The 15,253-nt window shown below is 42.0% G+C and overlaps 1 pseudogene; it reads left to right on the top strand.

Annotated features, from left to right (window-relative positions):
- The first annotated feature begins 289 nt into the window (after nt 1-289).
- On the top strand, nt 290-4,854 carry LOC129512149 (heterogeneous nuclear ribonucleoprotein A1-like; annotated as a pseudogene).
- The last annotated feature ends 10,399 nt before the right edge of the window (nt 4,855-15,253 follow it).

The following is a 15,253-nucleotide window of genomic DNA, read 5'->3' on the forward strand; positions in this document are numbered from 1 at the left end:
ATACCCTGGGCTGCAGGCAGCGCCAAACCGCTGAGCCACCAGGCTGCCCTGTAATTTTTATTCTAGATCAAAAGCACAGAGCTAGTGGGTAGTAGAACCAGGACTTAAGATAAGTCGCCAGGATTGAAACAAATTCTAAACAGGAGAGAGATTACAGTGAGAGGGGTTCAGGGGAGCATGGACATGGGGCAGTGTGCTGGATCCTGCAGCCCGAGGCAGAGGCCCTGTGTGAGGAGGGGATACTTGAGTGGAGAGCTGGGGATCAGAAGGAGCTTGTCATGCAATGGCCATGGGCAAGGCCGGGCCTGGGCGCAGTGAGGGTGGTGAGCCCAGAAGGCAGGCCCGCATGACACCGGAGAGCAGGGATGAGGTAGCGTGTACAGCGGGAACAGTGGGTGACCGGAGCTCAGATGTGCGGTGAGAGCAAGTGCTCTGTAGGAGGAAAGGAGTCTTTGTGGGCCAGTGATCAGCGCAGCTTTCTGGGAGAAGTCCTTGAGCCACCACTGAGCGCTTTCTGCGTGCCCTGGCTCTGTGCCAAGTGCCATGGATGGTTGCAGGTCAAACTGGAAATGAGACTGGAGGAAAAGCTGGGGAACGACCCAGGAAAGGCCAGCTGGCCCTAGACAGATTCCCACCGGGGGACCCGCATCATGCTAGCAAGCCAGCTGTAGTGTTGGGCCTGCAGGCTCAGAAAGCCAGCTCAGCACAGGGAGGGCACTTCCTGTCCTCAGCGCCCCTGACTGATGAGTGAGGATGCAGGGGCTGACCGAACCCCGAGAGCTCGTAGACATACATGGAGAAGTTGGGAACTGATGGAGCGCGCTCTTCTGGGAGGCAGGCCAAGTGGGATGCCCGGTTATCATTTGGCCATTGCTGGGAGGTGTGGGACTTGTGCAGTGGGAACTGGTTGGCAATGAGTGTCCATTTTCTAATATATTTTTAAGATTTTATTTATTTATTTGATAGAGGGAGAGAGAGCATGAGCAGGGGAGTGGCAGGCAGAGGGAGAGAGAGAAGCATACTCCCCGCTGAGCAGTGAGCCTGATGTGAAGCTTGCATCCTAGGACCCTGGGATCAAGACCTGAGCTGCAGGTAGACTCTTAACCGACTGAGCCACCCAGGGCCGCCCCCGCCCTCCACTTTCTTTCCATCTCTCTTTTTAAAAATATTTTATTTATTTATTTATTTATTTATTTGAGAGAGAGAGAGAGAGAGAGAGAGAGAGAGAGAGCAAGTGAGCATGAGCTCAGGAAAGGGCAGAGGGAGAGGGAGAGAGAAACTCAAGCAGACTCCCTGCCAAGCACAGGGCCTGACATGGGGCTCAATCCCACGACCCTGAGATTATGACCTGAGCTGAAATCAGTAGTTGGAAGCTTAACCATCAGAGCCACCCAGGCGCCCCGACACTGCCTTCTCTTGCTGGAGTGGGGTGGGCGTAACTGGCCACCCTTTATTCTGTATTTCTATTGCTGACAGGCCTTTCTTCTGATGTGTTAACATCAGTCATGGATTCAGTGTAGCCTCGGGACCTACTCTGTTTCTCCTGCTGACTCCGTATCATTGAGCTCATCCATGAGGGGACATTCTATTTCTCATTTCCATTTTCCTTCCTGTGTGGTTGGGAGAACCCTAACATTTCTGTGTACTGATACAGAGACTTCATAAGAGCCCTGATTCATTTACTTGCAAAATGAGGATTATCATCCTCCCTTCAGGGAGAGCTGGAGCTGTGCTATGTGATGTAGCAGCCATGAGCCACATGTGACTATTTAAGTTCGAATTAATTAAAAATTCAGTTCCCTTTTGCACTTTTCTTTCTTTTTTTTTTAAAAAGATTTTATTTATTTATTTATTCATGAGAGACACACACAGAGAGAGAGGGAGGCAAAGACACAGGCAGAGGGAGAAGCAGGCTTCACACAAGGAGCCTGACGTGGGACTCGATCCCAGGTCTCCAAGATCACACCCTGGGCTGAAGGCAGCGCTAAACTGCTGAGCCACCCAGGCTGCCCCCTTTTGTACCTTTCAAGTGCTCAGTAGCCACCTGTGGCTGGTGGCTCTATACTGGACAGTGCAGAGCTACAACATTTCCACCATCACAGAGTGTCTTCTCCAGAGTTCAATGAAATGATGGTTAAAAGCACAGTAAATGATGCTGAGTCCTAGTGGTTGTTGGGATTGGTGGCCTGGTGCCAGGGAGGACCAGAGAAGATGCGGCCTCTGGCCAGGAAGTTTGTCTAGATGAGATAAGATGGGACACGTCTTTGAACGGACCCACGATAAGGTCATAGCAGACTGGAGGGGCCTATGTGAGTTGAAAGATTCCTTCTAGGCTCACTGAGGCCTAAGGAGAGCAGAGAAGGGACTGAGAAGTATGCTGGGAGTGTCTTAGGGTAGACTCCATGGGACACTGAACCTTGAGTTGAGCTTTGCTTCAGTCCCTTGAGAAGGAAACCGTACAGACTTGTCCTTGCACCTCTTCCTCTTCTTTTGTTGCTCCTTCTAATGTCAGGATTTTTCTTGGAACTCATCAGTTGCAGGGGAAAATTAGGGCTCAGAGTTCTGAACCCCCCCCCGGCTGCCCTCCTTGATGTTCTCTGCACTCCCACTAGCTGGGGGAAGAGGAGGAAACAGCGATGATCTAAAGAGCATCAGGGGTCTCTAGAACTCTTTATGCAGTAAGTCTGCTGTTTCCATGACAACTGCTTGACCAGGCCAACACTTTGTGATGCTCGTATAAGTATTTTCAGTTGTTCATAAAATACAATGAAAAAAAATCATGGGAATATTAGAAGGAATGAACTAAAGATGGAATTGGATGTGTAGTATTACAGAGTAGAAACCACTGGGCCCAAGAGCTTCCTTTTTTCTCCTTCATTTAGTCATCCGTCCTTCCATCCATCCATCCACCCACCCACCCACCCACCCATCCATCCATTCAACATTTATTGAGCAGCTACTCTGTGCCAAGTACTGTGTTCTGTGCTCTAGGCCCAGAGAGACAAAGGTGAATGATGCTCTCTGAGAGCTCAGTCCAGTGGGAGACGCACTCAAATGGAGAAAGTTATAATACAGAGTAATATGTGCTCATATGCTGGAGTTGAGGTCTTTCAAAACATGGAGGGAGGGCCAGAGAATGCTCATGGAGCAGGAATATGGAGCTGGGTCCTGAAGGGTGAGTGGGAATTCCAGATAGAGGAAACATCATGAACCCAGGGAAGAGAAAACACATCCAAAGCATGTTTTGATGAGAAATAGTGTGACACTGTATGTTAGAGTTGTTGCAAGATGGAACAGTGTGTGTTGGAAGGTGGTGATATTGGGGAAGGGAGCGAGACTGGATTGTGAATGCCATGCTAATTTGGAAATTGGAATCTGACCGACAGCTAATTTGTGATCTAGAAAGTTTTTACTTATTTATTTGTTAAATATTTTATTTACTTATTTGAGAGAGAGCATGCAGAGGCAACGGCAGAGGGAGGGCTCAATCCCAGAATTGATCTAGGTGCCCTCTAGAAAGCTTTTAATCAAGAAGATGACAAAGATAATCTGGGTGTGGTTAGGGAGATGCATTGAGGGAGAAAGGCTGGAGATTGGGAGACTAGTTTGGAAGCTACTATGATAGACTAGGAAAGAGTATCTCTGAGGACCTGACCCAGGCCAGTAGGAGAGGCCAGAAAGGCCAAGTTCATGAATGACTTAGGGGATAGAATAGCCAAGACTTGCAGTGGATGGGAACAAATAGGAGGGGGGAACTGAGAAGGCGCTGTGGTTTTCTACTTGAGCAGCTGGGGATCAATGGTCATTAAAGAGACAGTAAGGTGTGTTTAAGGAGTAGGTGTTGAGCCCAGGATAGGGCACGTGGAGCTGGAGGTGTCTAGTATATTTGAGAAGGAGCTCTTTCTCCTGCCTTTGGGGAATGTGTGGGCCTGAGACTTAGCGGGGGAGGCCTGGGCTGAAAGTAGAGGTTATGAATGAATGCAAAACTTTGGAAGTGGAAGGCCAGCCAGAAAAGTGTTGAGAGAGCATGCAAAAATCTGAGAAATAAAAACAAAACCAGAAAAACCAATATTTAAGAAATTGGCCAAAACTATGAAACCTGTCTGGGAAAGGTTTAAGGCATGTGGTTGGAGAAGGAGGAGGAAACTTGGGAGAGATGGTATTAAGGAAGTAAAAGAGAGTGTTTTAGAAGCAAGGAATGGCCAAGAGCATCATATCTAGCAGAAAGATGTGAAACAACCGATGAAAGTCTGAGGAGCCATTTTGAGCAATGGGGAACGCTTATGGACTGTGTGGTAATGAGAGATCCAAACACCAAGCGCTCCAGAGGCTTTGGGTTTGTCATGTATGCCACCATGGAGGAAGTGGATGCAGCCATGAATGCAAGGCCACACAAGATGGATGGAAGAGTTATGGAACCAAAGATGGTGGTCTCAAGAGAAGATTCTCAAAGACCTGGTGCCCACTTAACTGTGAAAAAGATTTTTGTCGGTGGCATTAAAGAAGACACTGAAGAACATTGTCTAAGAGATTATTTTGAACAGTATGGGAAAATTGAAGTGATTGAGATCATGACTGACCGAGGCAGTGGCAAAAAGAGAGGTTTTGCTTTTGTGACATTTGATGACTATAACTCTGTAGACAAGATTGTCATTCAAAAATCCCATACTGTGAATGGCCACAACTGTGAAGTAAGGAAAGCGCTATCGAAGCAAGACATTGCTAGTGCTTCATCCAGCCAAAGGAGGCCAAAGTGCTTCTGGAAACTTTGGTGGTAGTCATGGAGGTAGTTTTGGTGGGAATGAGAACTTTGGTCATGGAGGTGGCTTCGGTGGCAGTGGGGATGGCTATTAACGGATTTGGTAATGATGGAAGCAACTCTGGAGGTGGAGGAAGCTAGCATGATTTTGGCAATTAAAACAATCAGTCCTCAAATTTTGGACCCATGAAAGGAGAAGATTTTGGAGGCAGAAGCTCTGACCCCTATGGTGGTGGAGGCCAATACTTTGCCAAACCACGAAATCAAGGTGGCTATGGCGGTTCCAGCAGCAGCAGCTATGGCAGTGGCAGAAGGTTTTAATTACTGCCAGGGAACAAAGCTTAGCAGGAGAGGAGAGCCAGAGAAATGACAGGGGAGCTACAGGTTACAACAGATTTGTGAACTCAGCCAAGCACAGTGGTGGCAGGGCCTAGCTGCTACAAAGAAGACATGTTTTAGATAATATTCCTGTGTACAGGGCAAAAAACTCGAGGATTGTATTTGTGACTAATTGTATAACAGGTTATTTTAGTTTCTGTTTTGTGGAAAGTGTAAAGCATTCCAACAAAGGGTTTTATTGTAGATTTTTTTTTGCACCAATGCTGTTGATTGCTAAATGTAATAGTCTGATCATGATGCTGAATAAATGTGTCTTAAAAAAAAAAAGAAAGATGTAAGGAAATAGGAAAAACATTAAGTGTCTTTTTTTAAATGTCTTTTAAGTCAACTTTAATTCAATATAATGTAATAAAATGTATCCATTATAAGTGTATAGTTTAATGAGTAACCACCACCACAAAGAATAGAACATTTCCACCATTCCCAAGAGTTCCTGCCTATCCTTGGCAGTCATCTATCCTGCCTCTAGGAAACCCCTATTCTGCTTTTTTGGTACTAGAATTGCACATACATGGAATCACACAGTGTATGCTTTTGTATGTGGCTTTTCTCACTCAGCATTAAATTTTTGAGATTCATCCATGTTTTTTGCATGTATTAGGCTGTTTCTTTTCACTGGACTATTACTCAGTGTATGGATATCTTCACCTCGTGACAGGCATTTAGATTATTTTCAGTTTGGGGCTGTTGTGAATAAAGCTACTGGGAATGTGCATATGCAGTAGACAAATGTATAGGGTAAGTACCTCGGAATGGTGTTTCTGGGTCTTACAGTAAGGGTATGGTCAACTTTATAAAAAAACATCAAACTGTTTTCCAAAGTTTCCAACAGAACAAATAGAAATTGAGAATTCTAGTTGTGCCAACACTTGGTAGGCTTACCAACACTTGGTATAGACAGTCTTTTTAACTTGAGCCATTTTAGTGGATATATATCTTATTGTCATTTTAATTTGCATTCCCCTGAAGATTAATGCTGTTAAGCAGTTTTCATTTGTTTATTGGCCATTCATGTATCTTACTGTGTGAAGTTTCTGCTTAAATCTTTTGCCCACTTTTTTTAAAATTTTTATTTATTTATGATAGTTACACACACACACACACACACAGAGAGAGAGAGAGGCAGAGACATAGGCAGAGGGAGAAGCAGGCTCCATGCACCGGGAGCCCGATGTGGGATTCGATCCTGGGTCTCCAGGATTGCGCCCTGGGCCAAAGGCAGGCACCAAACCGCTGCGCCACCCAGGGATCCCTCTTTTGCCCACTTTTAAAAAAGATTTTATTGTATTGAGAGAGAGAGAGAGGAAGAGAGAGAGAGAGAGAGAAAACAAGCAGAGGCAGAGTGAGAAAGAGAAGCAGACTCCCCCTGAATAGGGAGCCTGATGCAGGGCTCGATCCCAGGACCCTGGAACTGTGATCTGAGCTGAAGTAAGTCTTTTGCCCACTTTCTAATTGAGTTAGTTGTCTTATTATTATTAAGCTGTAGGTCTTCTTTATCTATTCCACATACCAGTCTTATCAAGCCCATCAAGCATATGTGTTGTGAACATCATCTCCCCATCTGTGGATTGCCGTTTCATTTTCTTAAAGGTATTTTTTGAAGAGAAGTGTTAAAGTGTGTTTTAGTTAAATTAATCAAAATGTTTTTTTTATTATTCATGATTTTCATGTCCTATCCAAGGAATCTTTGCCTCTTTAGGTTTGCAAAGATTTTCTACTGTATTTCCTTCTAGAAGTTTCAATAGTTGTAGCTTTTACTTTTAAGTCTGAGGTAATATATCTTTTAAAATTTTATTTATTTATTCATGACAGACAGAGAGAGGCAGAGACATAGAGAGAGAAGCAAGCTCCAGGCAGGGAGCCCAATGTGGGACTCGATCCCGGGACTCCAGGATCACCCCCTGGGTTGAAGGCAGACACACAACCACTGAGCCACCCAGGTGGCACTGAGGTAATATTTTTATATGGTTTGGTGTATAGATCAAAGTTTTTGTTGTTTTGTTTATAACTGGTGGTTCCACTATCACTTATTATGAAGATGATCCTTTCACTGTTGAATTACGCTGGTACCTCTGTTGCCCATCGGTTGTCCACAAATGAGTGGGTCTCTTTTTGGACTATATTCTGTTCCAATAATCTGCCTGTTTATGCTTATAATAATATCTTACTCTTCTGATTATTGTGACTTATATAAGTCTTTATCAAGTAGAAGTCTTTGAGGGATCCCTGGGTGGCGCAGCGGTTTAGCGCCTGCCTTTGGCCCAGGGCGCGATCCTGGAGACCCAGGATTGAATCCCACATCGGGCTCCCGGTGCATGGAGCCTGCTTCTCCCTGTGCCTGTGTCTCTGCCTCTCTCTCTCTCTCTGTGACTATCATATTTAAAATAAATAAAAAAATAAAAAAAAAAAGTCTTTGAACTTAGTTTTTCCTTTTCAATTTTTTTTCAAAATTGTTTTGACTATTAGATCCTTTGCGTTTCCATATACATTTTATAATCAACTTGTCTATAAAAAAAACAGCCCTGGAATTTTTACTGTGATTGCACTGAATCTAAATTCAAGTGGGGGAAAATATCATCTTAATAATATTGAACCTTTCAGCTCATGAGCATGGCATGTCACTCCATGTAGGCTTTTTATTTTTTATTTTTTAAAAATATTTATTTTTTATGCTTATTTTTAAGGATTTCATTTATTCATTTGAGAGAGAGAGAGAGAGTGAGTGGGAGAGAGAAGCTGAAGCAGACTCCACACTGAACGGAGTGCCCAACGCAGGGCTTAACCCATGCCTGCAAGATCATGACCTGAGCCAAAACCAAGGGTTGGATGTTTTACCGAATGAACCACCCAGGTGCTCCTAAAGATTTACTTTTTTTAAAAAAAAATTTTTTTATTTAATTATTCATGAGAGACACATACACACACACACACAGAGGCATAGACACAGGCAGAGGGAGAAACAGGCTCCATGCAGGGAGCCTGATTTAGGACATGATCCCAGGACCCCAGGATCACAACCTGAGCCGAAGGCAGACGCTCAACCACTGAGCCACCAAGGCGTCCCAATATTACTTATTGTTTAAAAGATTTATTTATTTATTTTAGAGAGAGTGGAGGGAGGGGAGAGGGAGAGAAAATCTCTAGCAGACTCCCTGCTGAGTGAGGAGCCCTCACAGGGGCTCCATCTTACAACCCAGACATCATGACCCAAGCCGAAATCAAGAGTCTGATGCTTAACTACCTGAGCCCAGGTGCCCCTACTTAAGCTTTTTAAATTTCTTTACCTGGTGTTTAGTACTTTTCATTGTAAGGCATTTCACATGTTTTGTTAGATTTATTCTGAAGTATTTCATATTTTAATGCTGTTATAGATAGTACTGTTAAAAAATAATTCCCTGGGCTTCTGATTCTGGGAAGATAGAGTAGACGTATTTTTCCTATTTCTCCTGCTAAGTACAAGTAAAAGCCCTGGACACTATATATATATTGAGATTATATATTGAACAAACAAGAAGATTTTGGAAGGTGGAGTGAAGGAGGCAGGCCAGATAGGAGGTTTGGACACCGGGAATGATATGATGGCAAGTTCCTGGGTTTCTTTTTGCCTCATGCTTCCCAGACTGGATCTGAAGAAGCCTGGAACCTGGAACTGCCAACAGGCACAAACAAAAAGAAGTCTCAAACCAAAGGCCCAGGAAAAGGGCAGCCTGGCAAGATAGGAATGAAAAAGAAATCAAGACATTTGGAGATAGAGGAGGACTAAGAGAATTTGTCTCCAGAAGACCCACCCTAAAAGAATGACTAAAAAAATTGTCCAAACAGGAAGGAAATAACAAAAAAAATGAAATCTTACAACATCAGAAAGGAAAAAATAACACTGTAAGAGTGAAAATATGGGTCAATACATAGACTTCTCTTTTTGAGTTTTCTAAGTTATATTTGACAGTTGAAGTACAAACTTACCTAATGTGGTTCTCAATGTTTGTAGAGAAACATACTAGAATGAGGCAGGAAAGAGGGGTGTGAATGGAGGTAAGGTTTTGGTACTTTATTCAAACTGGTAAAATGTCAACACCAGGAGATTTTATAGGTTATAGGTTATGTATATATAATGAAATAGCTAAACACTAAAATGCTATACAAAGCAATGTACTAAAAAACACTATAGATAAATTCAAATGGAATTCTTCAAATATTCAGGTAATCCACAATAAGGCTGGAAAAGGAAAACAGAAATGAAAAAGCAGAGAGGGGCAGCCCGGATGGCTCAGCGGTTCAGCGCCTGCCTTCGGCCTAGGGCATGATCCTGGAGACTTGGGATCGAGTCCCACGTCGGGCTCCCTGCATGGAGCCTGCTTCTCCCTCTGCCTGTGTCTCTGCCTCTCTCTCTCTCTGTGTGTCTCTCATAAATAAATAAATAAATAAATAAAATCTTAAAAAAAAAAAAGCAGAATGGAGAGGGAATTTATAGCACTTACTGTTTATATTGGAAAAGAAGAAATGTATTTTTAAAAACCCACAGCAATTAGAAAGAAGGAAATAATAAAGATAGAAATCAATGAGCTTGGTTGCCTGGTTGGCCTAGTAGAACATATGACTCAATCTGAGGGTCATGAGTTCACAAAGCACCATGTTGGGTATGGAGCCTGTTGAAAAACAAAAATCAGTGCGGCACCTAGGTGGCTCAGTTGGTCAAGCACCTGACTACTGATTTCAGCTCAGGTCATGGTCTCATCTCAGGGTTCTTTTTTTTTTTTTTTTTTGGTCTCAGGGTTCTAAAGCTGAGCCCTGCATCAGGCTCTGTGATCAGTGTAGAATCTGCTTGTCCCTCTCTCCTCCCTGATTCCTCTCTCTCTCTCTGTCAAATAAATAAGCAAAACCTTAAAAAAATAAAAATTAGTGTTAAAAAAAGAAATCAATGAGATTGAAAATAGAAAAATAGAAAAAAATCAGTCAAGCAAAAACTTCATTCTTTTAATAGATCAACAAAATTGACAAACCCCGTTATTAAGATCAGTAATGAAATAGGGGATATCACTACAGATTCTGCAGACATTAAAGGATAGTCAGAGAATACCACAGACAACTCTATACACACAGATTTGACAACTTAGGTGAAATGGACCAATTCTTTAAAAAGTATAAACTACCGCATATCATCAAATATTAAAGAGATAATCTGAACAATCCTATAACTATTAAGGAAATTTAATTCATAAAACCCCCTGAGAAGTCTCTAGATCCAGATGGTTTCATTGGAGAGTTCTTTTTTTTTTTTTTTTAAGATTTTATCTATTTATTTGACAGAAGGAGAGAGACAGACACAGAGAGAGTGCTCACAGCAGGCAGAGGGAGAAGGAGAAACAGACTGCCCACTGAGCAGGGATCCTGATGTGAGGCTTAGTCTCAAGACTCTGAGACCTTGACCTGAGCCAAAGGCAGACACTTAACCGGCTGAGCCACCCAGGCATTCATTCCTCATTGGAGACTTCTAAAAAACATTTAAAGAATTAATACCAGTTCTACACAATCTCCTTCAGAAAGTAGAAGAGGAGAGCTATTTCCCAGCTCATTCTGTGAAGCCAGTATTATCCTGATGCTAAAACCAAAGGGAGTAAAAGAAAAAAAAGGAAAAAGAAAATTGTAGACTAACATTTCTCATGAATGTAGATTCAAAAAATTCTTTTTGTTTTTTTTTTTAGGAGGGGGGGAGAGAGAAAAAGAGAATCTTAAGCAGATTCCCCACTGAGCACAGAGCCCCACACAAGGGCTCGATTTTACAACTCTGAGATCATGATCCAAGCCAAAATCATGAGTTAGTTGCACAACCAACTGAGCCACCCAGGTGTCCCAGATTCCAAAATTCTTTTTTTTTTCTTTAAGATTTTATTTATTTATTCACGAGAGTCACACAGAGAGAAGCAGAGACATAGGCAGAGGGAGAAGCAGGCTTTCTGTGGAGAGCCTGATGTGAGACTTGATCCCAGGACCCCAGGATCATGACCTGAGCCAAAGGCAGATGCTCAAACACTGAGCAACTCAGGTGCCCCCAGATTCCAAAATTCTTTTTTTTTTTTAAGATTTTATTTATTCATGAGAGACACAGAAAGAGAGGGAGGGAGAGAGAGAGAGAGAGAGAGAGAGAGAGAGAGAGAGGCAGAGACACAGGCAGAGGGAGAAGAAGCAGGCTCCATGCAAGGAAGCCTGATGTGGGACTCGATCCTGGGACTCCAGGATCATCATGCCCTGGGGCGAAGGCAGGCGCTAAACCGTTGAGCCACCCAGGCATCCCAATTCCAAAATTCTTGACAAAATATTAGCATGTAGAATTCAGCGATGTATAAGAAGAGTTACACATCATGACCCAAGTGAATTTTATTCCATAGATACACTGTTCAGTATTCGAAAATGAATCAATGTAATCCAATGTAATCCATAGTAATAGGTGAAAGAAAGATTTATATGATTGTATCAATTGATACAGAAAGAGCACTTGGCAGGAATTTAACACCAATTCTGATAAAAAGTCAGGAGACTGGGCAGCCCCGGTGGCACAGTCGTTTAGCACCGCCTGCAGCCCGGGGTGTGATCCTGGAGTCCTGGGATCGAGTCCCACGTCAGGCTGCCTGCATGGAGCCTGCTTTTCCCTCTGCCTGTCTGTCTGTCTCTCTCTCTCTCTCTCTCTCTCTCTCTCTCTCTGTCTCTCATGAATAAATAAATAAAATCTTTTAAAAAAAATGATACTGGAAATAGAGGGGTCTTTTCCAACTTGATAAAGAACACCTGCAGAAAACCTACAACAGACATCATATTTAATGGTGAAATACTGAATACTTTTCCTCTAAGAATAGAAACAAGGCAAGGATGTCCACTCTCACCACTGCTAGTCAATATGGTCCTGGCAATTCTTGCCAGTGCAGTGAGGCAAGAGATGGAAATAAAAGGGATATGGATCAGGAAGGAAGAATAAATAAGACATTCCTTTATGCAGATGACATAATTGTCCATGAAGAAAATCCCATGTAATCAACAGCAACAAAGCTCAGTGGAACTAGTAAATGAGTTCAGTACCAAAAAAAAATAAAAATAAGAATAAAAAAAATTCAAAAGTCAATTGTATTTCTATATATCATTGAGATTCAAATAATAATTTTAAAAAAACCTTAAAAAGTAAAAATCAGGGCAACCTGGGTGGCTCAGCAGTTTAGCACCACTGTCAGCTCAGGGCATGATCCTGGGAACCCAGGATGGAGTCCCACGTTGGGCTCCCTGCATGGAGCCTGCTTCTCCCTCTGCCTGTGTCACTGCCTCTCTCTGTCTCTCATGAATAAATAAATAAATAATCTTAAAAAAAAAAAGATTATTTACTCCAAACCAACAACTAAAAAAAAAAAAAAAAAAAGAAGTGAAAATCAAGGTGGGCATGGGACCCTTGATCTTGGGGCTGTGAGTTCCAGGCCCATGTTGGGTATAGAGATTACTTAAAAATAAAATCTTAAAAAAAATTAAAAGTAAAAGTAAAATAGCATTCATCATCAGCAAAAAAGAAGAAGAAAGAAAAGAAATACTTAGGTGTATTTCTTTTTTTAAAATTTTTTATTTATTTATGATAGTCACACAGAGAGAGAGAGAGAGAGAGAGAGAGGCAGAGACACAGGCAGAGGGAGAAGCAGGCTCCATGCACCGGGAGCCCGACATGGGATTCGATCCCGGGTCTCCAGGATCACGCCCCGGGCCAAAGGCAGGCGCCAAACCGCTGCACCACCCAGGGATCCCACTTAGGTGTAAATGTAGCAAAACACTCATGGGACTTGTATGCTGAAAACTACAAAACAGTGATGAAATTAGTTAAAGAGATGTAAATAAAGAGAAATTCTGTGTTCCTGGACAAGAAGATGCCATGTGGTAAGGATGTCAGTTCTCTCCCAATTGATATACAAGTGTAGCACATTTCCTATCAAAACCACAGCGAGATTTTTTTTATAAATATAGACAATATTATTCTAAAATTTATATGGAAGAGCAAAGGCATTAAAATAGCTAAGACAATTCTGAAAAAGAATAACGTGGGAAGAATCACTCTGCTTGATTTTAGACATCTGGCTACATCGATCCACACTATGGTGGTATTGGCAGAGGAACGGGCACACAGATCCATGGAACAGCATAGAGAACCCAGAAATAGCCCTACACAAGTATAGCCAACTTTTGTTTGTTTTGTTTTTTGACAAAGATGCATAAGCAATTCAGGGGAGAAAGGAGAGCCTTTTTAACCAAGGGTGCTGGAGCAACTGGGTGTCTGTAAGCAAAAACAACAACAAAACAAGCCTCCAGCTAAACCCCTCTGTACAAAAATAAACTCAAAATGGATCATAGATTTACATGTGAAGCATAAAACGATACAATTTGAGATGATGATAATGTAGGAGACAACCGCCAGGACCTAAGAGTTCTTAGACTTGGTGCCAAAACCCTGATCCATAAAGGGAAAATAATTTATTATTGGACTTCCATCAAATGTATAACTTTTTGCCCCAAAACACCCTTTTAGGAGGATGGCAAAACAAGCTATAAACTGTTAGAAAATAAGTGTGGTTAGGAACCACACATCTGAGAAAAGATTTAGAATATATAAATTTCATTTTTTAATTAATTAATTAATTAATTAATTGTATTTTTAAAAAATATTTTATTTATTCATGAGAAACACACACACACAGAGACAGAGAGACAGAGAGAGAGAGGGGCAGAGACAGAGACACAGGCAGAGGGAGAAGCAGGCTCCATGCAGGGAGCCTGACCTGGGACTCGATCCCAGTTCTCTAGGATCAGGCCCTGGGCTGAAGGTGGCGCTAAACTGCTGAGCCACCCGGGCTGCCCATAAATTTCATTTTTAAAAAAGATTTTATTTATTTGAGAGCACACAAGAGTGAACACAAGTGGGGGAAGGGCAGAGGGCGAGGGACAGAAGATTCCCCAGGACCCCGAGACTATGACCTGAGCCTGAGTCAGATGCTTAACAGACTGAGCCACCCAGGTGCCCCTAAAAATTTCATTTTCTAACTGTTAATTGCTGGTATATAGAAATGCAAGTGATCTTTGTGAACTTTCCTTGTATTCTCCTCCCTTGCTAAATTAAATTATTAGTTTGAATAGCTTTTTTGTAGGTTCCTTATGGGTTTTCTATTTATACAATCATGACATCAAGAATAACACAGTTTACTTCTTTCTTGCTAACTGTTGATTTATTTTTTTTGCTTTATATTGATGTCTAAAACATCCAGTATAATGTTGAGAAGAATTAGTAAGAATGGGGAATCTTTTTTTTTAAAGATTTTATTTATTTATTCATGAGAAACAGAGAGACAGAGAGGTACAGACACAGGCAGAGGGAGAAGCAGGCTCCATGCAGGGAGCCTGATGTGGGACTTGATCCCGAGTCTCCAGGATCAGGGCCTAGGCTGAAGGCGGCGGTAAACCGCTGAGCCACCGGGCTGCCCAAGAATGGGGATTCTTGCCTCATTCCTGAGCTTAGGGAGAAAGCCTTTGCTCTCATTATATTACATGCATAATGTAATTGCTTTTTTTTTTTTTTTTTTGTGGAAGAGGGAGATGCTTAGGATTTTTACATCTATGTTAATGAAAACTACTGGCCTTTAGTTTTCTTATAATTTTAAAAGATTTTGGTACAAGGTAATGTTGATTTCATAAAAATGAGTTGAAAAGTGTTCTATTTTCTTTTCTTTTTAAGATTTTATTTATGTGAGAGCAAGAGTGAGAGAAACACAAGCAGGGGGAGGGAAGGAGGGAGAAGGAGAAGCAGACTCACTGCTGAGCAGGGACCCTGATGTGGGGCTTGATCCCAGGACCCTGGTATCATAACCTGAGCCAAAGGCAGATGCTTAACTAACTGAGCCATCCAGGTGCCCCTGGAAGTGTTTTATTTTCTGGAAAAAAAAAAAAAAAGATTTGTTTCTTTCATATATGTTTGATAGAATTCATCAGTGAAATAATCTTGGCCTGGAGTTTTGTTTGTGGGAAGGTTTTATTTATTTATTTATTTATTTATTTATTTATTTATTTATTTATTTATTT

Source organism: Nyctereutes procyonoides, unplaced genomic scaffold (genome assembly GCF_905146905.1).
Source record: "Nyctereutes procyonoides isolate TBG_1078 unplaced genomic scaffold, NYPRO_anot_genome, whole genome shotgun sequence".
NCBI lineage: Eukaryota > Metazoa > Chordata > Mammalia > Carnivora > Canidae > Nyctereutes > Nyctereutes procyonoides.